The sequence below is a fragment of the Rhodamnia argentea genome, chromosome 5, assembly GCF_020921035.1.
Source record: "Rhodamnia argentea isolate NSW1041297 chromosome 5, ASM2092103v1, whole genome shotgun sequence".
Taxonomy (NCBI): domain Eukaryota; kingdom Viridiplantae; phylum Streptophyta; class Magnoliopsida; order Myrtales; family Myrtaceae; genus Rhodamnia; species Rhodamnia argentea.
In genome coordinates, this window is record NC_063154.1 from 29,858,967 (window position 1) to 29,882,393 (window position 23,427).

General features: G+C 39.3%; 1 protein-coding gene and 1 long non-coding RNA gene across 2 annotated transcripts in view; one reads left to right on the forward strand and one right to left on the reverse strand.

Annotated features, from left to right (window-relative positions):
* Positions 1-23,427, forward strand: part of LOC125315326 — a 150,597-nt gene that overhangs the window by 6,559 nt on the left and 120,611 nt on the right. The window lies entirely within an intron of this gene.
* Positions 1,506-22,382, reverse strand: LOC125315153. Its single transcript, XR_007198507.1, has 3 exons — positions 22,370-22,382; positions 7,077-7,083; positions 1,506-1,637 (listed from the first exon to the last, which is right to left on the reverse strand). It is a non-coding gene; the product is annotated as an uncharacterized LOC125315153 (long non-coding RNA).

Genomic DNA, 23,427 nt, shown 5'->3' on the forward strand with positions numbered 1-23,427 from the left:
GGAAATTTACGTGCTAAAAAAAAATCGCGAAATTGTCAGCCAGCTGCAAAAGAGGAATATTCTCGCGTGAGGGAGGGCAGAACCAAAAAATATGCAATGCGGGGGGAAAAAAATTCGCTACAACCGCTCGCACGCGCCCACACTGCTGACCCTGCACATAATCTTTGGCGCATGGCTTGCACGCGCCTACAATTTTTATCTAACAATTGGTTCATCCAACACGGTAACAAAGCAATGAATCTTAAAAGGAAAATTCAATCAATTAAGTATATTGAGTTCTTTCAAGTGTAAAATGATATAAATAAGTTTTGTTCGTTTTGACCCAAGCAATCCCTTCTTCATTGTTTTATTTTTTGACTTTTTCAATTTTTTTAGAGTGATATAATATTGAATAAAAATGATTGATATTGACTTTAACCGGAAGTTATGATGTCCCTGACATATTTCACGTATATTTTGGCTTTAAAGATTATTACTTAATAAATTGTAATATTATTTATAACGCACATGTTTAATTTGAGTAAATTAATAGAAACCTAACAGGCTAACTAACAGAGTATGGGGAATAATACACTAATTTTGAAGTTAAACTTGTCCAAAATGAAACATTGAAACTACTTCTAGTAAAATGAAAAAGGAAATTTGCTAATATGGACAAATCAAACAAATTTGAGGAATATCGTCCTTTTTGTTTTCAAATATTTCATGTGCCTTTTGAACTGCCCTTAAAAAACATGGACGGACTAATAATATGTCAAAACATAAACAGAAAAGCTCTGGTTGTCGTGTTGTTTTGTGTGGTCCGTGCAATCTTTGGAATAACCTTTGCAAGATGAGGATGCGGCCACAATCGATAGACCAAGATTGTTAGGACCACCGCTTCTTCCATTTGTATTCATGAACTTTTTGAATTGATAGAATCACTAATTTCATGAGCGAATACCGCAGGTTGCGTTTCCTAGCTTGGAGACATTACGCATCTGGTTTATGGATAGTATTGATATAATATGGGACAATCAAGTAGCTGCGGAGTCTTTCCGCAAACTAAAGTCACTCAGTGTTTATGGATGCAACAAGCTAGTGAACATTGTTCCTTCTTACATTCTTGGACGGCTCAAGAGCTTGGAAAGTTTGAACGTAACATCATGTGATTCGCTTGAAGTTGTTTTCAAACTGCAGCCATTGAGTCCTCTAGATGGACATCCCATTGCTCGTTTTCCGTTAAAAAAGTTGAAGATAGAGGGATTATTAAAGCTAAGGCGTGTATGGGATAAGGAACTTCACAATCAAGTCAAATTCCAATGTCTCCGTTCCGTTACCGTTTCCAGATGCAAGAGCCTCACCTCTCTGTTTCCAGCCTCAGTAGCTAGGGATCTAATGCAACTTGAGGAGTTGAAGATCGATGGATGTGGTGGCATTGTGGAACTCATCGAGAAGGAAGGACTAGTTCCCAGGGATGTGTTCCCAAAGTTAACCTCCCTCAAGCTTTACCAGCTACTAGAGTTGAAGTGCATCTACACAGGAACACATGCGTTACGTTGGCCGGCATTGAAGACCTTGGAGGTGGATGGCTGTAACAAAGTGGAGATACTTGCTTCGCAACCTGAGGATGGGATGCCACTTCATAAACAACCTCTCTTCTTGATAGAAAAGGTACGACCCAAGATTTTTTTATTAATTAATTTCTTGCTGCTTCGCCGGCAAATTGCGATTGTGATTATAATTGAGTGCAAACGGGAATGTAGGGATTTACTTGAGTGCAAACGTGGGTACAACAAGTCAAATATAACAGATCAGTGATAATGTCTATTGCATGGGGTGCATTTCCTTCCGTTGAATTGCATGAGACTCAACATCTTAAAATGCAGGACTTATACCACAATACACGAACACTCTTTTAACTGAGCTGGTTTTAGATTCTGATTTGACTAATTTCTCAGGGCACATTCTCAAATCTGCAAGAGTTAAAATTGGATTTATATGGAGGGATGGAGATATGGCATGGGCATTCTCATGACAGAGAATTCTTTGGCAAGGTTAGAGTTCTCAAGCTTCATCGTTTCTCGAAGGAATCTGCAATATCCACATGTCGTCTTGTTCGGAGTTTAACCAACTTACAAGAGCTGGTTGTACGCAATTCTGATATTGAAGAGCTGAGCGACATTGTGGAAGCCAAAGAAGGCCCAAGGCACGAGCAAAAAGCAATACCACCATTTTCCAGATTTTTTCAACATCTCAAGACTCTAGATGTGTCATTTTGTGATGGGTTATCAAAGATGTTCACACTGGCAATAGCTGAAAATTTGGTGGAACTCACGAAATTGAGGATAAGTAAATGCAAAATGTTGACAGAAGTCATTTGTGACGATGGAGGTGAGGAGGGGCTTGTGGTGTTTTTCAATCAATTGAAGTATATGGAGCTTGATGGATTGACGGGGCTGAGATGTTTCAGCTCAAGTAAATGCACTTTGAATTTCCCACTCTTGGAAGATGTCATTGTGAGTGGATGTCCCAGCATGAAGTTCTTCTACGAGGGACCAATAAATACGCCAAAGTTGGAGAGAGTACAAGCATCGACAGAAGCGTGGTTTTTGAAGGAAAACCTCAACATCACCATCCAAAATATGTTTAAAGAAAGGGTATGCATCGGTTAGCAAATTCTGTGAAATTAGATGTCCTTGTTGCATTTTGCTAACTAGAGTCTACATTTAACGATGCTTTTTCAAACAGGCTACGGTTGCGAGAGTAAAGTTGATGCGGCTGTCTGAGTTCCCCGAGCTAATTGAAAAATGGCACAGCGAACTTATTCCCATCAAGCCCTCTTGGCAATTAGAATCACTGGTGGTGGATAAATGTCCATCATTTACTAACGCTATGCCATCCAGATTGATACCTGTTTTAAACAAAGTGCGAGGATTGCATGTGCGCGATTGCAAGTCGCTAGAAGAAGTATTCAATCTTGAAGGGCTGGAGGGCGAGCGAAGCACTCGGGTGCTACCTAGTTTAGCATTTCTAGACTTGGTCAACCTACCAAAGTTGCGGCGACTATGGAACAACCACCTCCAAGGGACGCTGCGCTTCGATATGATAAATAGCCTCATCCTTTATAAATGCAGCAACTTGAGACATGCTTTCACTCCATCGATGGCTCGGTGTGTTGCCAATCTACATGTGATGGAAATAAAGGAGTGTTGTCAAATGGAAGGAGTGATCGCAGAGGAAGAAGGGCAAGGAAGCGCAGTGGAGAAGATTACATTCCCGAATCTTTATCGGATGAAGCTGGAATGTTTGCCCAATATGACTAGTTTTCTCTCGGGGAAGAATCATCGGCTGGAATGCCCCGAATTAAAAGAGCTGAGCATCGCCTACTGTCCCAAGATGAGAAGTTTAACTTGGCAACCTTTGATGGAGATAGACCACCCCACTCCTTCACTTTTTACTTCGCAGGTCGGTCTTCACTTTCTTTATCGAATGCTTTTGATGTTTAGATTAAACATCTTGTCAAATGGAAGCACCAATGGAAGTTGCAATGCGACATCCGCTTTTTTTCTTTCACTTGTTTTTGCCTCCGAAATACTCCACACGCCACACAATGTCATCAGTCAAGGATAAGAAATTGGTTACCCATTGCAAATTGATTAAACTTGAATTGTAGATAGGTGCCACCACTAACTAAAACTTCATAATTTAAAACCCGTTCACAAATTGGATAAACTGAAATCTTCCCAATCACTGAAATCAAAGATAAAGAAGCATGAAACTAGTCACCCGATTTTTTGGTAGGGACAAGTGGCAATAGCGTAATTCACGACCAAATGAAAATTCCATACGGGCTCTTAAGTGAACAATTCATAGCAGCTCACGCAATCGTTTCATTTTTATTTTTATTTTTTTGTATTAGAATCTATTTTTGCGTGACATGTTTTATTTGTTCACCAAGACTATTTGCATTTTCCCAGGGATCCTTGTTAGTGTAAGAAACTTGCCTTAAAATTTCTTTTCACGTGAAATTTTTAGGAAAATTGCAAAGGTATTCATGTGTTATTTAGGTCGTCATTTCGTTCTTTGGATCGTAATTCGGTGAAATGTTCTCCTTTCTTTTTTGTGCATGAGTATTAACGGGTGGTACAGGCCGTAAGGTAGCTTATTTTGTCGCACCGCACACGGCCATAGTAATTAGTCCATTAAAGCGAAAGCATCAAGCAACCTCTCCTTGATTGTGTCACTAACAAGTTCTAGAATGTAGTGATTTGTGGGAGGAAAGTAAGTTCATAATTCAATGTCATCAAATTTATGGTGTCATTTTTCCAAATATGGCAGGTAAAATTTCCTAAGCTTAAGTCGATATTTCTCTCTCACATGGAAAATTTAAGCAAAATATGGATGGATAGTCCTCGAGATACTCTCACTTTTGAACATTTACGGGAAGTGAAGATTGAGAATTGTAAGAGCCTTGAAAATCTGTTTCCGCGTTGGGTGGCTACAAGTCTAAACCAATTTGAGAAACTTCAAGTGGAGTTTTGCGCAATCAAGGAAATAGTCGCGAGTGGGGATGGCACTCCACAGTCCACTATTGCTCAAATACTTTTCCCGCAATTAACCTCTATGGTGTTCCATGATATGCCACAACTCAAGAGTTTCTGCCTTGATTTGCCTACTTTGAACTGGCCATTCCTGAAGGAATTGCGAGTGACACATTGTGACAAAATGAACATGTTTCCTTTGGTGGCAACCATGGACAAGTGGCCTCAGAGAGATGATCATCAGGACATTTCAAACCAAGAAACACACTCTTCATTTGAGAGGGTATGACTACCACTATTCTCCCTTAGTTTTTACTTTGTTCTTTAAAGCACTTACTAATCTTATGTTCACTGTGTATTAATCATATCATGATACTAACGTGGTATCCATTGCCTATCAGTTTGTCGATTAATGCAAGATATTTCTAATATCATAAGTATGCTTTTCATTTGGGGACACTTATGAGATATTTCATTATCTAAAATTACAAAATAATTGCAGATTTTTTTAGAACATGAGATATTCCTTAACTAATCTAATTAAATATAATGTACTTGGGAAGGTCAATGAGAACTTGACACATGGTCCTCTCCATTGTTCTCACGTTTCTCACCATTGAACTTTTCTTCTCTTTTTTATTTTGTACAGTCTCTAAAAACACATACTCTAATTTCATTTCAGAAATAAAAACATTGGAACCCTAATTCACCGTATTCTTCTTTATTCTTTAATTCGCCCCGTTATGTTCCACGTCCACTGCATACTAACGAAAACTCGCAGCCCCCTTACTTATAGTTTTTAGACAACGTAACGAACCTCGTATGTTTTAGTAACACTAAGAGGGCATCCCGTGACAGGTTTGCCTTTTACGGCACATGATTTACAGCTGAATCTTGTTGAATTTACTTCTCTCATTGTATCGGCAATTTCGCAGGGCATTTTCACTTTGGAGAGATTTTCATTGGTCGATAAGGATATTCGGATGATACGGAATGGAAAATTTTCTGAAGACATCTTTGGCAAGCCAAAAGCACTAACATTGGCATGTTTTCATGATGAAAATGCCGTCTTTCCTCCCATATCCCTCTTACGGAGATTTCGGAACCTACAAAGCCTTGAGTTCTTTTGTAGTGCTTTTGAAGAATTATTCCCCGATGAAGGGCTTGTTGATGAGGGAAAATGTTTGGTGCTTGAACATTTAAGAGAACTCAAGTTAAGCAAGCTACACAACATAAAGCATGTATGGAGGAAAGACTGTTTAGTGTCCAAAATTCTTCGGAGTATTGACAAACTTGAGGTTCGGGAATGTCCTAGTTTGACAACATTATTTCCAGCCGAGATATCCTTTCAGAATTTGACGGAGCTGGTGGTGATGAATTCCTCTGGATTGGTACACTTAGGGACAGCTTCGGCGATCGCAAGTTTGGTGCATCTAACTGAGATGACGGTAATAGGATGTGAAAGAATGAAAGAAGTAGTGGCAAACGATGAAAATGAAGAAGCACAAGTGATTTCTTGTGAGAAGCTAAGATGGTTGACACTTCAAAATATGCCAAGCCTAGAATGCTTTTCCTCCACCACAAGTTGCGTCTTGAGGTTTCCATCCTTGTGGAGTATTAAAGTGGAAGAGTGCCCCAAAATGAACATCTTTTCTAAGGGTAAGCTAAGCACACCAAAACTAAGTTATGCGTCACTATTCAGATACAAGTGGCAATGGGACTGGGAGGGCGATCTCAATGCAACCATACAAAGGTTATCTGCATAAACAACCAAACGAGCACGGAATAAGAACTCGCTCTCTCTCTCTCTCTCTTCAAATTCAACCAACGCACGCCTCTCCAACTCGCCCATGGAGACGATGCAGAACGGACAAGCTACAGAGGAGGCCGCGGCAGCTCGGGACGCTTCTGTTTGTGGATACGAGTCGCTCCATCGCCTCCTCCGCCACGATCTCAACCCCCAAGTCTTTCAGGTTTTCCCTTCTCCATTGCATATCTCTCCTCAGTGACGCTCGATGGATACTGGATAGCGGAGCAGTATCCAGTCGATTTGAATCATTGTCGCTGTTGATCCGATTGATTTGGCGTGTATTTCTCGAGTGTTGTTCTTCGATTGGATTTTGACCTGAGCTTATTAAGGAAATGAAGTTGATTCCGTGAAATCCACGGGATTAGAGACGGCATAGTTTCGTTTTGGGGAAGATGTTTTGGCACTGGTGCTCTTCTGTAAGCTTGATGGTGCTAGCATCTACAGATTTCGAATTGTTGCTGATCAGAAAAGGAAAGGATTCATGGAGAAGGATTGCTGTAGTAAAATCTCGGGATGAAATACGCAAATGATGTGGTCAGATTGTATGATTCTGTTCTGCTCGATTTGTCTCGTCTCTCCACTCGCATTTTCCAATTAAACTTACGCTTTGCTGTTTACATGAATATTGATGTCATTAGTCAATCTAGGAGAATGTTTGTATCTGCTCTGCATCTTGCGGGTCTGCATATGTAGACATACCATTTACTACCTGAGTTAAATAGGAGCTGGACTTCCATCAGAACGGTGGATCTTAGGAATTCTAGTGCTATTATTCCGTTAGGTTTCACGATTGGAATGGTTGTGGCCTCCCGAATTGTACGACTGAACACAAAAAGAATTACAAGAAGTAAGGATAGACAGCTTAAAAGTCTTAGTATAGAAAGTTGGAGCTGATCGAGTAATTTCTATTCCGAATGAATTTTGAATTGACACGGATCAACTGTCCATGAAAATATTTGTTGAGACAACTGAAATGACTGAGCAATCGGTGCCTTCTTCCTAAAATGTCAAAAACTCAAAGCATGTCATTCCGTTGTGATACAATCTTACTTTGTTATTAAATCTTTATGATATTGATTTCAGGAAGTCAGTCGTTTACATATTGGATTGAATTGTGTAAGGACTCTTCAAGTTGATCCTCTGGCGGATTCTGCAAAAGCTCTCTCTTCTGAATGTAACTTTGACATACAGGTCGTCCTACTGTTTCTGTTTTTGTGGTGCTTATTGGATGTGGCGATTTAAAGGTTGTTGCTAAGAGTCCTGGTCACACTAGTCTGCACTGTTTCATGTGCTTCAATACCATTTGGTTGGAGTTTGATAAAGACTCACTGTAAATCAAATAGGTTCCTCATGTAAAATAGTTTTCTTGATAGTATGAAACTTGTCTTCTCAGCACATTCCTACTTGGAGCATATGGTGAATCTGAGCGTGGACGTAAGAAATACTTGCTTGTCATCGGTGAGATGACTGAACATCCTGAAAGGACTGAAAAAGCTTTTTGGCGTACTTCTCTCTAGGGCAATCAGTTTCAATGCCTCGTGTTCGTTTTGGCAACCATGGCAGACAAAGTTGCTTAACTCCACCCAACAAACACTCAATTTATGATTGCCTTAATCTAATGTCACCTCAATAGCCTCTGAAGCAAGTTCCTCCAGCATTGCTCAGGCCTGCAAATGAAAGTTCGGGCCAACAATTGTTTGGAAGTTCTCTGAGGGACATGAGCAAAGATCTTCCGATGTGTGCTCCTTGTTCTTTCTGCAAAGGGGCATAGGGAGCTTCTATTTATAACTCGGTAATCTTTCATGCCTGTGATAGATAGAAGAGTCTGGACCGACTATTATTATGTCACTGAGATTCATACATATGGTCCTAACTGGGGAAATATTTGTTTAAAAGCAATGAATTGCAAAGATCTGGTCCAGATGTCCTTTGGCAATAGTGAGAACTTATCACTAGGGAGGTCTTGAAGAGCATAGTCCTGGAAATGAGCTATTCTGAAATCTGTTTAAGCATAGATTCTTGGTTCTGAGTTTTTCTATGAGATGGAAGGTGTGAGAAAGTTTGACTAGCATAGTCTTGTGCCATGTTGGGATTTTGTGGAGTTGGCGAGCCAACGGATAGAGTAACGTCCAAAGTTTGATGTCGTCGAACCATTCTAGTTGATTAAACTTGCTATCGTTGAAGCTAAGAAGTACTCTTACATATTCTTTGTGGCAGTCGCTATTTGGTAGTTGTTTGCTCTTATTGAAAAACATTACTGCAGTTCTTGGCAGGATCCTTTGATTTTTATTCATTCTGACTAGTTTTGTGGAATTGATCAATTTATTCTGATTTTCTTTCAGGCATTTCGCTTTACAGCAGACAAGGAGTAATTAAGAGAACCACGAGTTGTTAGAGTTGGGCTTGTTCAAAACTCTATAGTTCTTCCCACAATTGCTTCCTTTCTGGATCACAAGAGAATGAAAGATGCTGCCGGTGCTTCAGGAGTGAACATCCTATGCTTGCATGTTAGTCATGTCATGAAGCTTGAACTGTACATTTTTCGGTTTCTCCTTTTGCACTTGAAAGACTGAAATTCAACTACTGAACTAATCTGCAATCTAGGAAGCGTGGATGATGCCATTTGCCTTTTGCACAGGAGAGAAGAGGCGGCATGAGAACATGTTCATTGTCAATCCTATCCTTGAGAGGGATCGCTGCCAATGCCAACAGTTCATTGATCTGGTAGGAACAGAATCATTTTCCAGTCTGTTCACATCAGGCGACGGGAAGCCATGGCAAGCTGATTTCGGGCACTTTTATGGATCCAGTCACTTTTCAGCTCCAGATCCTCCATGCACACGCCCCTGCAGAGATGGATCGGAGGTCTAAGACATGGATTTGAACCTCTGTAGGCAGCTGAAAGACAAGTGGGGGCTCGGGATGATTGCTCAGTACGAGCTCTATGCGGATATGCTCACTCGGTATCTGATCCCTTGCTGCATAAGAAGTCCTCTTAAGTTCTTGATTTACAACACTGTACATTCAGGGTTGACATTATCTGATCGTCGTTCATGTTCAATCAACGTGTTTCCATGAAATCCAAGGACACGATAGTTCAATCAAAATTTATAGCTCAATCATCATGCCTACTCAAATCTTGCGTGAGAAACCAATGAATAGCATAGTTACGTTCTTATTAAAACAAGAGAGCGAGGGTTGGGACGCTATGAGGAAAATGAGCTTATGAAAAGTCTATATTGAAGGTTAAGATGAAAGCAAAATGGAAATGCCTCCCAAGGTGCCTGAAATGCTGGCTAATGCATGGAAATTGCTTTAAAAAAAAATCCTCGTACTTTTACAAGTTCTTTAATCAAATTCGTTCAACACCAAATTCAACCAGTGGGGCAATAGGTCGAAACGATTTTGTGACGTGTATAAAATTTGTCCAATGAGAACGTCCACTTGGGCATTAGCATTGGCTAAATTTTAGAAAGAAACATGAATGAGTATAAATACTAGTGGGGCCGGGGGGAATGGGAGGGTGATCTCAATGCAACCATACAAAGGTTATCAGCATAAAATTGGTGAGCTCCAATTAATGCCATTCGTATCCCGACGCGTGAATCACGATAAGTTCTAAACTCTTTTATCTTTTTAACCTTGTCTAATCACCGACAAATGGAAGCTACTGATGCAGAGCCGGAGGTTGAGACGAGGAAGATTTTTATCCAAGTAAGTGATTCTATTTCCAATTTCCCTCTTTCTCATTGACTGACAGTTTTGAAAAGAAGAGGGAGCTGCCGATGAGAACTGAAGATCAGGAGTAGAATAGTCTCTTCACCTAAAGCAAGTTACATAACCCTCCCATAAAGTATTGCCGTATATGGTAAAATGCTAATTCGCATTAGCTAATAAACAAATAAAATTAGGCATAAATGACTCTTAAAATGATAACCGATTTCTAATTGATTGACCATTAGTGTGCCGAATAAGCAAATCCTCTATCGAAGCATCCCGTTTGGTTTCTTTTTCCTTTCCTTCAACTCTCTTAACGTTTGATATCCATTGTTTTCTTTTCGTTTCTTTTCTTTTTGTATTGTGAGAAATTGCATAAAAAAAAATATTGACATTGAGCTTAATGTACAATCAAGCTCTAAAATTTGAAAAAGTGCGATTAAGTCATAAACAATTTGAATCGGATGTGTCAAATCCTTCCTGATGACCACTCAATGAGATTTGCTAACGTCACATGCTTCAATTTTCTAATAGGTATTTAATGATCAATACGCAAGTAGATTCAGATTAAAGTCTATTGATCACTTACTGAAATAATCAAGGATGAATCTCAATAGCCAGCATTGACATTGAAGGAGGAAGTTTCATAAAAAGAACGGTCTCTCACCTTTTCAGCTTCCTACTAGAGGTGGAGTTTGGCCTCACGCCATAGTTTGCCCAGCCCCCATCACTTCGTGAACTAATTCTATGGATTTCAATCTCAGTACCTCTAACACTATTCTTGACACATTTTCGATCGACTAACGGACTGCCCGAACTGATGAAGGAGCAAACCTTCAGCGACAAGATTCGGAATGTCTTTCAAATCTTATCCTATAAGTGATTATGCTCTCTGCCTGACTAATTCAAGTAGGATGGAAAATTTCAAACACCAGGTGAGCCCTGGCATGCTGTCTCCTCGTAGTTCTACTTGTCAGTGTTCGCAGTCAACTACATCTCCCAAAGCAGCCAACCAGTCCAAGTTGCAGAATCCTTTATTCACAGTAGTCAACTGATCACATAACCTATTGAAGCAAAATGTGGTAAGAAGAGATCCTGAGATACTAGTACTCGTGCAGAATTTGGTTTGGTTAACTTGAGTTAATTATCATACCTTTTGCGTTCTTACTCATAGATCATTTGCTGATAAAAAATCGAACCCCCGCAGTTTCTTAAGGGGTGCATCAATGGAAGCATACAAGCCGCAACTCTTAAATGTTCGGATGGGTCATGACCACCGAAGCTCCTGTACTACACACAACATGGCTCGGGAACTTCTCTAAAGAAAGGAGATGTCCGCATGTTCAAGCTTTTAGAATTGATGCTATTGAACTCAATGTCTCCCTTTTCGGAAGGAATGTTAAGAATTAGGCGTAAACTTTGGTATGCCTACAAAAAATTTGTGGTCTGCTATGTTCTGTTTAGAGAATCGGATCAAAGAAAGCAAACCTTTCTGCTTCAAGGGATCGAATGGTGATAAAATTTCCTGAGGTTTTTTAGAGACTAGTAAAAATTACGCAGGGAAATTGCATTTTCCAAAATTCCAATCTCTCTGCATGTTTGCTGTCTTTATTCAACAAAGTATAAATCGAACTCGTCCGCAGCATGGGATCGATAAAATAAAAGGTCATGAGCAATCCTCATCTCACGCCAATATGCAGAGTTGATCAAGAATGTAACGTAGATTTCAGAATATTTCTTGAAGTAATTTCTTTTACCCTTGGGGTGGTCTCGTAAAAGGAAAGAAAGGACGGTCCTGCACCAACTCTGTTGTCTAGAAAAGTTCGATGATGGAGTGATTCTTTATACTAATTGGACCTCATCTCCTTAAGATGATAATTTCACGCTCCGCTCTAGTCCTCGCCTGCCTCTGGTTGTCCTACAAACTCTATACAATCTCCGAAAAAATCACTCAAGTTCATTTCGACTGTCCGAGAATATGCAGGGGGCAGAGTACTCTTCGCAGGTTCATCAAGATACATATTCAGGAAAACAAACAAGTTGCGACCTCTTAGAGATTTAGAAAGATCATAGCCGGTGAAGATAAGGAGCTATCCAAACGAGCATGTGGCGCTCTCCTCTGCCGGTTGGCGAGCATTTGCCGCCATTGATGGAGATAATGTAGTAGTGTTCAAAGTCTCAATTTCCGGCGCTCAAGTTTGAATATAAATTCTTCTAAAAAAATGACTACTTGACTTAAATCTAGATCTACAGTCATTTACAAATAAGGCAATTTTTCTAATTCCCTATCTACATTACTCTGCTAAATATTAGAATCTGATGGACAATTCAGCGTATGGCTCTACTAATATGACGAAAAGAGTGATCTCGAATAATTAGCCTATTAATTCGTCATGAGCTAGACCTGATATTCTCGATTGGCCAAACCCATTTTAAAAAAGGTAGGGACACAACAATGCTTTTAGACCCGTCAATATAGGTAGATCGAGGTTCCATATGAGCATTTAATACTCCAATGACAAAAAAGTTTATACGCGTTTTTTTGCTTAATAGTAGGAGATTGTGGAATGATTTCTTGTAACCCCAAATAGGATTAGAGAGTTATTTAGTCCTTCAAATTCATTAACCGCTGTCTTTAACCATTATATGTAACTATTTGTAAACAGTTACAAAAACCTATACATTTCTTGTAAACCTCTCTCAATCAATTATAGAACTCAACGTCTTTTTTAATTAGATTTATCTTTACTTTGCTATAGTTTATCTTTCCTTGCATTTACATGGCTAGCCACGATTGCGTCTAATCTCCGTATCTTTAAGTTTCTTGTCATTTACGTTCCTGCCCCCTTTACGACCTCTGTCGATTCATACCGATTCATCCATATTCTCGAAGGATCTAATAGAAGGAATTGAACAAGTTATCGGAATCTCAGTGTTGAGTAAGCTAGCCCACTTAGTCCCCATCGAAGTCAACTAGTTATTCTTGGTCTAATTTCGATCAACTCCCACGTCGTCCCACTTTTGATGCCTTCGATTACCCATGCGTTCTTCTTAACGAGCTTTCTATATATCAATGACTTTTCTTCGTCGTAATGATGAGCTAATCTGGTTGTTGCCACTCAGATTACTGAGCATGAACAGCTTCCCGCAGGTAGTTGTCCTGCAATCCCTGGAACGAATGTCTTCTTCAAATAAATGCTTCATCTTATTAAATTGGCTCACATAAAGCCCTCACAGAATCGTGCTATATTTAGATTGTTACACAACTTGTGCTCGAGGGATGACTTCTTGTCTCCCAAGAGACGATGAACAAGACCGGCGAAGTTTTGCCCTGGAGACACCTCATTTCTTCAAGATCATACTCTCTCACACACTTCGACTTGTAAGTTCTTTTCTTTAAGCGTTCTTTTGGATGTACCAAGGCTTGGAAGGCTGATGCGTTCTATGCGCTAGCCTTTTCTTTCGAGTCGGTTCGTGTTAAAACAGATCCAGCACCGCTTGTTTATGAGAAACTAGGGTATTCCGACGATGTTTATGAGAAAGTATGGCCAGTATCTTCCCGAAACGGTGCGTTTGAGGGTTCCGAACGATGGAAGTTGGAGTGTGGAATTGGAAAAATGGGGTGATATGGATTGGTTATCAAAGGGATGGAAGGAATTTGCAGAGCATTACTCAATTTGTGAGGGCCACTTCTTAGTCTTCAAGTACGTCGGGGACTTGGATTTTCATGTGCTCATATTTGACAAAAGCGCAACGGAGATAGATTATTCGCTAATGAATGCTAATGATGGCAAGAAATCGAACCTCGACACTGTCAAATTTGTCCCGCCTAAAATGGGAGATGTTAATGATGACTGTAATCTCGGACTGGGTTCCAAATCGAAAGGCTTCCAAACCGATCAAGAACCGAAGCTTTTAGCACATGATGAAAATGGTGTGTGAATCTCAACCTATTAGTAATGCATGTGCTTTGGCTCGTTTTTTTCTTACGTTCTCTGCCTGATTGATTCAGAGCGGATGGAAAGTTCCAAACATAAGGTGTGCCCTGCCATGCTGGCTTCTTGTACCTTCACTTCTAAACGTTCGCGGATAACTACGGCTCTTGAAGAAGCCAACAAATACGAGCTGCAGTATCCTTCCTTCACAGTAGTTATCTTGTTATAATATATCTCGAATTTGAACCCGGAGTCAAAATCTGAATATTTTGAATTGGATACTTCCTATTTGAAATTGGAGTCCACGCAGAAAATAAACATAAAAGGAAAGTGCAATTGGATTCAGCTAAGGAATTTTTTATTGGATGCACTTTGATATACGGTTTTGATCTTGGCTTTCAATTGGAAAGTCCAAGCGGACTTTGTTTTCTTTGAAGTTTGACTTGGTCAATAAAAGATAAGAAGAAAAGGAAGATACGGATCCTTGCAGAAGTCAATCTTGGTACATATATATTATAATATGTACTTGTGATTTGAAGGGAGACACGAGAAAAAAAACGTGAAGTCTTCAAGAAGCGCTGGCGACGAGTGCTGAAAGTGGGTTAACTTCATCGTGGATTCTGTCCGTGGAATTACTTGAATAACTTTGTGTCCTAGTCGAGAAATTCTTGCGGTAAGAATTTGTATTTTAATTCATTTGCGAGATTGAGAGATTATTTTACTAGGAATTGGAGGGTAAACACTGTGTACGTTATTGGATGTAATTGAGCTGGGAAACACCGAGAGTGTTTGAGTTACTCGAGTTTGGTCTGTAATCTCCGTATATCACTTGATCTATAGTGGAATTCGTTGCTGCTCTTCCCATGGATGTAGGTCTCTACGATTGAACCATATACATCCGGTGTCCGATTTATTTTCTTATTCTGTCTATTTTATCATTCGATCACCTGTTCTGCGCAATAATTGGTATTAGAGCTAGGCTTATCGAGTTGAAGCAAATCGATGGCGATAGAATAAGTAAAAGTGAAAATCGACAAATTTGAGGGGAAGAACTTTAGTTTCTGGAAGATGCAGATTGAAGACTATTTATACCGGATGAAGTCGCACTTGTCCCTGTTTGGGGAGAAACCAGAGACGAGGAAGCAAGCCGATTGGGAATTGCTGGATAAACGAGCGCCTGGTGCTATTCGGCTGACGTTGGCTCGTAACGTTGCGTTTAATATCGTCAAAGAGAAGACCACTACGGGTTTGATGAAAGCCATGTCGGATATGTACGAGAAGCCCTCTATGATCAACAAAGTCTATTTGATGCGACGTTTATTTAATTTGAAGATGAGCGAAGGTGTGTCTGTTGCTAACCACATCAATGAATTAAATGTGATTGTTAGTCAATTGAGTTCAGTTGATATTGACTTTGAAGATGAGGTATGTGCTTTGATTCTATTATCCTCGTTGCATGATAGTTGGAATACTACCGTTATCGCTGTTAGTAATTCCTCCGGGTCAACAAGTTTGACGTTTGATGGTATTTGAGATTTGATTTTAAGTGAGGACAACTGTAGAAGAAAATCTGATGAATATGTATCTACCGCTTTAGTATGTGAAAATAGAAGAAGAACCGATATTCGTGGTAAAGTAAGTAGTATGAACTCGAATAGACGTAGTCGACCTAGGACTAGTTATGCTGTTTGTTGGAATTATGGCAAGAGATGGCATCTTAGAAGGAATTGTTTTAAGTTGAAAAATGAAACAGGCGAGGGAATTAGAGTTGAATCTACAGATGATATTGCAGCTATAGCTGATAATTCCGATGGTGTCGATAGGATCTTGTCTGTCACCGAGAATTCATCATTTGACGGATGGATTATGGATTTTGGTTATTCTTTTTATGCTACACCAAACAGGAACTGGTTTGCTACTTATCGGTGCACGGATAGTAATAAAGTGCAATTGGGGAACAACGTTGAATACGATGTTGTGGGAGTTGGTGATGTTAAAATTAGAATGTATGATGGTATTGTGAGGATATTGACCGGAGTAAGACACGTTCCAGAATTGAAAAAGAACTTAATTTCCTTGGGTGCCCTAGATTCATTTGGATGCGGGTATTCTTCACAAGGTGGAGTTCTGAAGGTTGTTCGAAGTGCTCTGGTGATAATGAAAGGAATCAAGCATGGTGGCATGTATGAACTTCAATGTGATACATTGATAGGTTTGGCGATCACTAACGCTTCGTTTGTCTCGCAGAAAACATCTTTCAGAAAAATATTTTCCTCATTGCCCTGCGTTTGGGGCATGAGAAATGAAACGATCAAAGAAAAAAAATTTCGGCCGATAGAAAATGTGTTTTTAAATTAGGGAAAATTATTTCCTTTCCAAACATTGGACAGTACCTTATGTTTGATTTTTAGGTTTCAACCAAACACAAGAAAATATGGTTATTTTTCTACAAAATGATTTCCTGAAAAATATTTTTCAAAATTTTTGCATTCTTCGTGAAATAGACTGAGCCTATCTGTAGTTTCTTTCCAAACATAGAATCGCCTCCATAATTGATAAGTACTAACTGTATAGTTAAAAAGATTCCGACTACCATCAATTGTTTTTTTTTTCTAGAGAATGAATTAAGTAGCCCTTTTATTTATGTATTTTTTTTTTCAGGCTTTTCTTTATGTATTAGATAAGTCAATTTCCAGCAATCTCTTTAAGTCAAAACTAATCAGAGTTAACTTCTTCTTCTTCTTCTTATTCTTCTTTTTCCATTCCACAATTCTGGACGACGATGATAACAAAGAAAGGGGAGTGTCGTTCATGTAGGTAATTCCGCTCTCCGATCTCAACGGCATCATCTTGAGATGCGGGGACTCGTCAAAGGCGCGAGCAGTGGAGTGAAGAGATGGATATTAAGATTGAAATTGAGATTGAAATTATATAGAGGTGTTGAAATTTTAATATCGAGAAATTCTACTAACCTCTATCGATGTTCCATTACGGAATTTACCCAAAAACTTCGTTGAATCTCCGAAGCGTCCTCCACGAATCTTTAAACTCACGACAGTCCGAATACAATCACGTGCGGAAAGTATTCTTGTTTCACAATATCAATGCAAGTCGATTCTCAAAGTAACAATGAATTGCCTTTCGTTTGTTTTATGGTTCTTGAGAGAGGAAGAGAGGGAAGGAGAGAAAAACGTACGTTCGTCTCTTTTGGTTTTCTAATCTAACGTTAGTTTTCTCATCTTCTATCTTCGTGCTCCTTCACATCTTACCTATAGGAAGATAAGAAGGCAACATTTTGAAAAAGCACATTTTCGTGGGGTCCTCTCAAATGCACCCTTTAATGGACGTATCAAATATATCTCTTCATGGACGTATTATTACATCTCCCACTCGGACATGAAGGCAATTAACATCGTCTACTTTGGAATCAATTCATACTTGCAAATACGTCATGCGACCAATGAGTACACTGCACTTGGGAACTCGGTTACGCACCTGTTAGGAATACATAACAGCTACAACCTCAAAAAAAAAAAAAAATGACGTCTCACAAGAGCCCATGCATATTTTTGTTACATCGGTCTAAGTATACCTAACCCTTAAAGGCTATACTTGACATTCTTTAATCCACCATGTATTTGCAATTATATCTGCACACACAATAAGCGATATAATTAGTCGACCAGTAATTACATGTGATAGTTGAAAAACAACAATACTCTTCCTTCACACTCATGTCTCTCTCCATTTCGTAACAATCGCTTTCCTAGACACGTCCCATAAAACCATATTAATTTTCATAACCGCCGGTAACATGCTAAAGTAGCAACATTAATCCGTTACTTTGAGCACATAGTCAGAAGTAACATAGGGTACAAATTGAGGTAATCAATTCATGAATTACCTCAAGGACTCACACGATGAGTAAGTGGGGATAATTATACTCATCTTCTTTATTGGTCGAATAAAGCACATGTAGTATCAATTACATGCTATAGTGGATTTCTCTTTTCACAAGAGCATATGTCATTTATCAAATATATCCACTACACGGATCTTAGCCTAAACATAGTCACATGCTTTTCATGTACGTATGTTTAGCCCGAGTGCTATATCGGCTCGCTCTCTACAGCGCTCAATTAAGCACTCGCATCCAGCTTCCATGAGGCATTCATGATTGTGGGAGTATCATGTTCGGTCTCATCATATATAAATCATAGACCTCATCTTGATTTCAATAAAGGCGACATAAATATATTATGTACTGAATTTGCTCTTCCAGCATCTTTCGTAGATACTATCTCGTCTCAACTCGCTTATTACAGCGCTTGAGGTGATTGCTCGTGTGAGTGAGCCAATCATTGCATAGTGACATACTTTTCAACGATATATGTGTGCTTATGCTAGTCTTATAATGAGTTGTACTTGAGAATAAAACATCAATTCATTTAATAATAAGTACAGTACATATATAGTACATATACATAATATAACAATCCTCGACAATATTACATATTATATTCTATGCAACCCTAAAGACATCCTATGTGTCAAGAACACGTCTTTAGGAACAACCTTAGTGAATGGATCAACAACCATCTTGTTCATAGAAATATATTGTAGGATTACTTCATTCTGCGCTATTACATCTCCGATGAAGTTATTCTTTATGTTAATATGCTTTGTCCTACCATGATACTTGGTATCTTTCACATAGGCAATGGCCGCTTGACTATCACAATAAACTGTCACTAATTTTTGAACATCGGTGATTATGACTAAATTTTCAAAGAAACGTTTTAGCCATACTGCTTCTTGTACTGTAGCAGAGCATGTGTAACGGCTTGAGCCCACCGTGCTTCCGCTACGTCACTTTGCAAGATATTGTCTGCTTTGGACACACAGTCCTCACGGTTTTATTCCTCCGAGCGTCGCCCATACAACGCCCGGAAAACGCGTCTTGCAAGTGTAAGGACACCTCAAGGCTTATAAAGCCTTCCTAGGACCTCCTCCTAGGCAATGTGGGACTAGGGAGGAGTTGTGACAAACTCCCCCTCAAAGGCACAAGTGTCCCCGTTGTGCCCTCTAGCACCAGCAAGAGCCCGATGTGGCCCCACACGCTGTCGAAGGTCGGCTCGGATACCAACCGTAATGGCTTGGGCCCACCGCGCTTCTGCTGCGCCACTTTGCAATATATTGTCCGCTTTGGACACGCAGTCCTCACAATTTTGTTCATCCGAGCGTCGCCCATACAACGCCCGTAAAACGCGTCTTGCAAGTCTAAGGACACCCCAAGGCTTATAAAACCTTCCCAAGACCTCCTCCTAGGCAATGTAGGACTAGGGAGGAGTTGTGACAGCATGCAATAAATTCAGCCACCATTGTAGATAGAGTTGTGCATGTCCGTTTCTTGCTACTCCAAGAAATCGCACATTTATTAAGCAAGAACGCATATCCAGATGTCGATTTGCGCTCATCAAAGTCTCCTCCCCAATCAGCATAGGAGTAACCAATTAAGTGTAAATCAACTCCTTGATAACAAAGTCGATAGTCCGTTGTGCCTTTCAAGTATCTTAGGATCCTCTTGATTGCTTTCCAGTGTTCTTGGCCAGGATTTGACCGGTAGCGACTCACTATCCCCACGGCATGATATATGTCGGGTCGAGTACACATCATAACATACATTAAACTCTCGATAGCACTAGAGTAACGAATAATTTCCGTTTTTTTCTTTTCTTTTAGAGTCTTAGGATACATATCAGAACTCGGGCGTTCGCTTTGCATGATAGGGGTATCAATGGGATTACAATGCTACATATTGAATCATTCAAGAATCTTTTTGATATAAAACTCTTGAGATAGAGCAAGAAGGTGTCATGAATGATCTCTTTCTATCTTAACTCCCAAAATATGAGTAGTTTCTCCCATGTCCTTCATTTCAAAAGTGGAGGACGACCATTCTTTTATGATGATAACTAGACCCTTATCATTTCTAGCTAACGGAATATCATCCACATAGAGTGATAAAATCACAATTTTATTTTCAGATCGTTTGACATACACACTGTGATCTTCTTCAATCATCATAAACCCAAAAGAAGTTATGGCTTGATGAAAACGAAGGTACCACTATCTAGATGATTGCTTAAGGCCACATATCGAACGATGAAGCTTGCAAACTTTTCGCTCTTGGCCTTTGGCTATAAAACCTATCAGTTGCTTCATATAGATTTCTTCATCTAGTTCTCCATTGAGAAATGTTGTCTTCGGATCCATTTGATGTAATTCTAAGTCTAAATTTGTGACTATAGCTAGGATAAGGCGTATGGAGGCAAACCTTACAACCGGTGAAAAAGTTTTCTCATAATCTATACCTTCTTATTGAGTATAGTCTTTCGCCACAAGGTGAGCCTTATACTTTTCAACGGATCCATCCACCCTACGTTTGATCTTGAAAATCCATTTATTTCCAATTGCTTTGCGTCTGGGTGGTAGATCAACTAAGTCCCAAACATGGTTTGCTCTCACAGACTCCATTTCATCTTCCAAAGCATTTTTCCATTCTTCCTTGTCGGGAGATGACAAAGCCTCTTCAATTGTATTAGGGTCTGCATCGTATTGTGAAGCAACCATAAATGCTTCCCCTTCCATCTCAAAACGACGACAAGGAATGCTTGTACGATTACTTTTACGTAATCGAAGTCCTTGCGAGTTCAGTTCACTAGATGATGCAACACTCCTACTAGGTCTAGTATGTTGAGGTAAATCATTATTTTCTTTATCAACATTAGTGGGTGCGTTATTAGAATTTTCCATCTCATATAATCTTAAATTCTTATCGATTTCACCTCTACTAGGAAAATCGTTCTCTAAGAACGTGACATCTCGTGATTCCATTTCAGTCACACTTCCATTAGCTTGTTCACCTATGAACACATACCCTTTGGAGTGCTCAGAGTATCTAATAAAGATACATTTCTTCCTTCTATGACTTAATTTTTCATATTTATGGGAAGAGTCATGAACATATCCTCCGCACCCCCAAGGTTGCAGCCCGGTTAAATCTAATTTTCTACTAGTCCATAATTCATAAAGAGACCAAGTTAGAAGGTACACTGTTGAGTATATATGCAGCAGTTAATAATGCATCTCCCTAGAATGAGATCAGTAAATTTGTTTGTGCTATCATAGACCTAACCATTTCTAATAGGATTCTATTCCTTCTCTCAGCTACTCCATTTTGTTGTAGGGTATAAGGAATAGTCAATTGCCTTTTGATACCCTTTTCATTACAAAGAGCCTTGAATTGCTCGGATAGATACTTACGCCCGTGATCGGTTCTTAATGTTTTTATTGTTTTGTCTAACCGGTTCTCTACTAAACTCGTATATCGTCTAAAGCAATCTAATGCTTCTGACCGATGGGAGATCAGAAAAACGTAATCGAGGCATGTGAAGTCATCTATAAATGTGATGAAATATGAGGCTCCATGCCTCGCCCTCACATTTAATGGACCACAAATATCGGAATATACTAATTACAATGGAAATTCAGCCCTAGTTCCTTTACCAAATAATTTTCTAGTTGTTTTTCTTGCTAGACAGCGTTCACATGTGGGTAAATCGATCTTAGCGAGTGACCCTAAAAGGCCTTCTCTAACTAATCTTTTCATTCTATCTAACCCAATGTGACCTAGTCTAGCATGCCAAACATTTGCATCGATATTTACATTTTGAGAAGATGCAATTAAAGAAAAACAATCATTTACATTAACATTGTACATATTATTGTCAATGTCTAAAATCATAAAACCATTCAGTACATAACCGGAACCATAATAAGTTGTTCCAAACTTAATGTCAACACAATCACCATGAAAATTTAAAACATAGCCTAAGCCTAGAAGAACAACTACAAAGACCAAATTTCGTCGAATATCAAGAGCATAGAGGACATCATGCAAGAACAGAGTTCAACCACCATGTAAATTTAATTTACATGGGCCAACACCCTTCGCTTTAATTTTGGAGTTATTTCCAACATATATCCATCTTTTTCCTGGCGAGATCCGACAATACTTCACAAATGCTCCTCGGTCTCTAGCTACATGGTCCGTGGCTCCCGAGTCTATAGTCCACATAGGATGTGATTCAACATGCATTACAGTGCTATAAAGAAAAGCATTACTTAAAGTAATGGAGTAATCTGTTACCTTCTTTGGCTCAGTGCATTCATGAGTGAAATGACCCATTTTGCCACAATTGTAACAGATCATTTTGGCCTTGTCCTTCTTTCCACGACGCTTCTTGCCTCAAGGGTTTTAGCTCTTTTGGATGTCTCGATCGTCTCCTTCCCTTTGTTGTTGAACTTATAGTTCCTTTTACGCTTAAAGCTTGAAGCTTTACGCGAACCGGTTTCAAGAACATAAGCATGTGTAGAAGATTTAGCAGCCTCTAGGCGCTCATCTTCTAACTCCAAATGACGCGCTATATCATCAAAAGTTGTGATATTCTCATTATGCATCATGTTGATTTTCATATGCTCCCAACTTTCAGGAAGAGACCTAATAACGACTTGAACTTGTTGCTCATCGGTTAGGATATGACTCGTTGTTTTGAGCTCTCGTATCATGTTTGACATCTCCTGAAGGTGTTGCCTCATATTTTGATTTTGACGCTTTCGAAAGGTGTCAAACTTGATAGTGAGCCTCCTTAATTTAGTAGTAGACGTGCCCCCAAACTTTTCTTTCGGAGCAGTCCAAATATCTTGAGCATTCTCAAGTCCTTCAAACTCACACATGAGATCATCCCGCATACAGCTCAAGAATGTGATGCGAGCAATGCTATTTTTCTTTTTCCAAGCTTGATAAGCTTCTAGATCTCTTCTGTGTTGAGCAGAATTTCCTTGCTTGGGTTGAACCATGGTGTGGTTGAGGGTTTCCAAAACCTCTTGTTCTTCAAGGATGTATTGAACCTTTCGGTGCCAAATATCATAATCGTCACCGTTCAGTTTTTCACCCTTATTGATGTCAGCCGGGTTTTAGATGCAGAAGCCATAGTCAATGACAATTCTATATTGACAGAATAAGCACTGAATTAATACTAGCACATCTTTCACATTAACAAATATAATTAATTTTGAAGCAAAGAGCAACTTAAATAAATGATAATTGGACAAAAGACACCGAAACGAAAGTTTACCACGTTCCCAATCAACTTCTGTGTTATAATTGTCTCACTATCATGCATTTAGTTCAATTCGCACAAAATTCAAGTTCTAGGTGAGAATTCCATTGAATTCTATCAACCTACGAACTTCCACTAGAAAAAATAATCAAGCAACATGATCCATTGATCATTTATCTCTTAATCATATAGGCACAGCAAGATACACGCAATTCGGGCATCGATCATAATCAAACGCAGAATGTAAGATAACATAA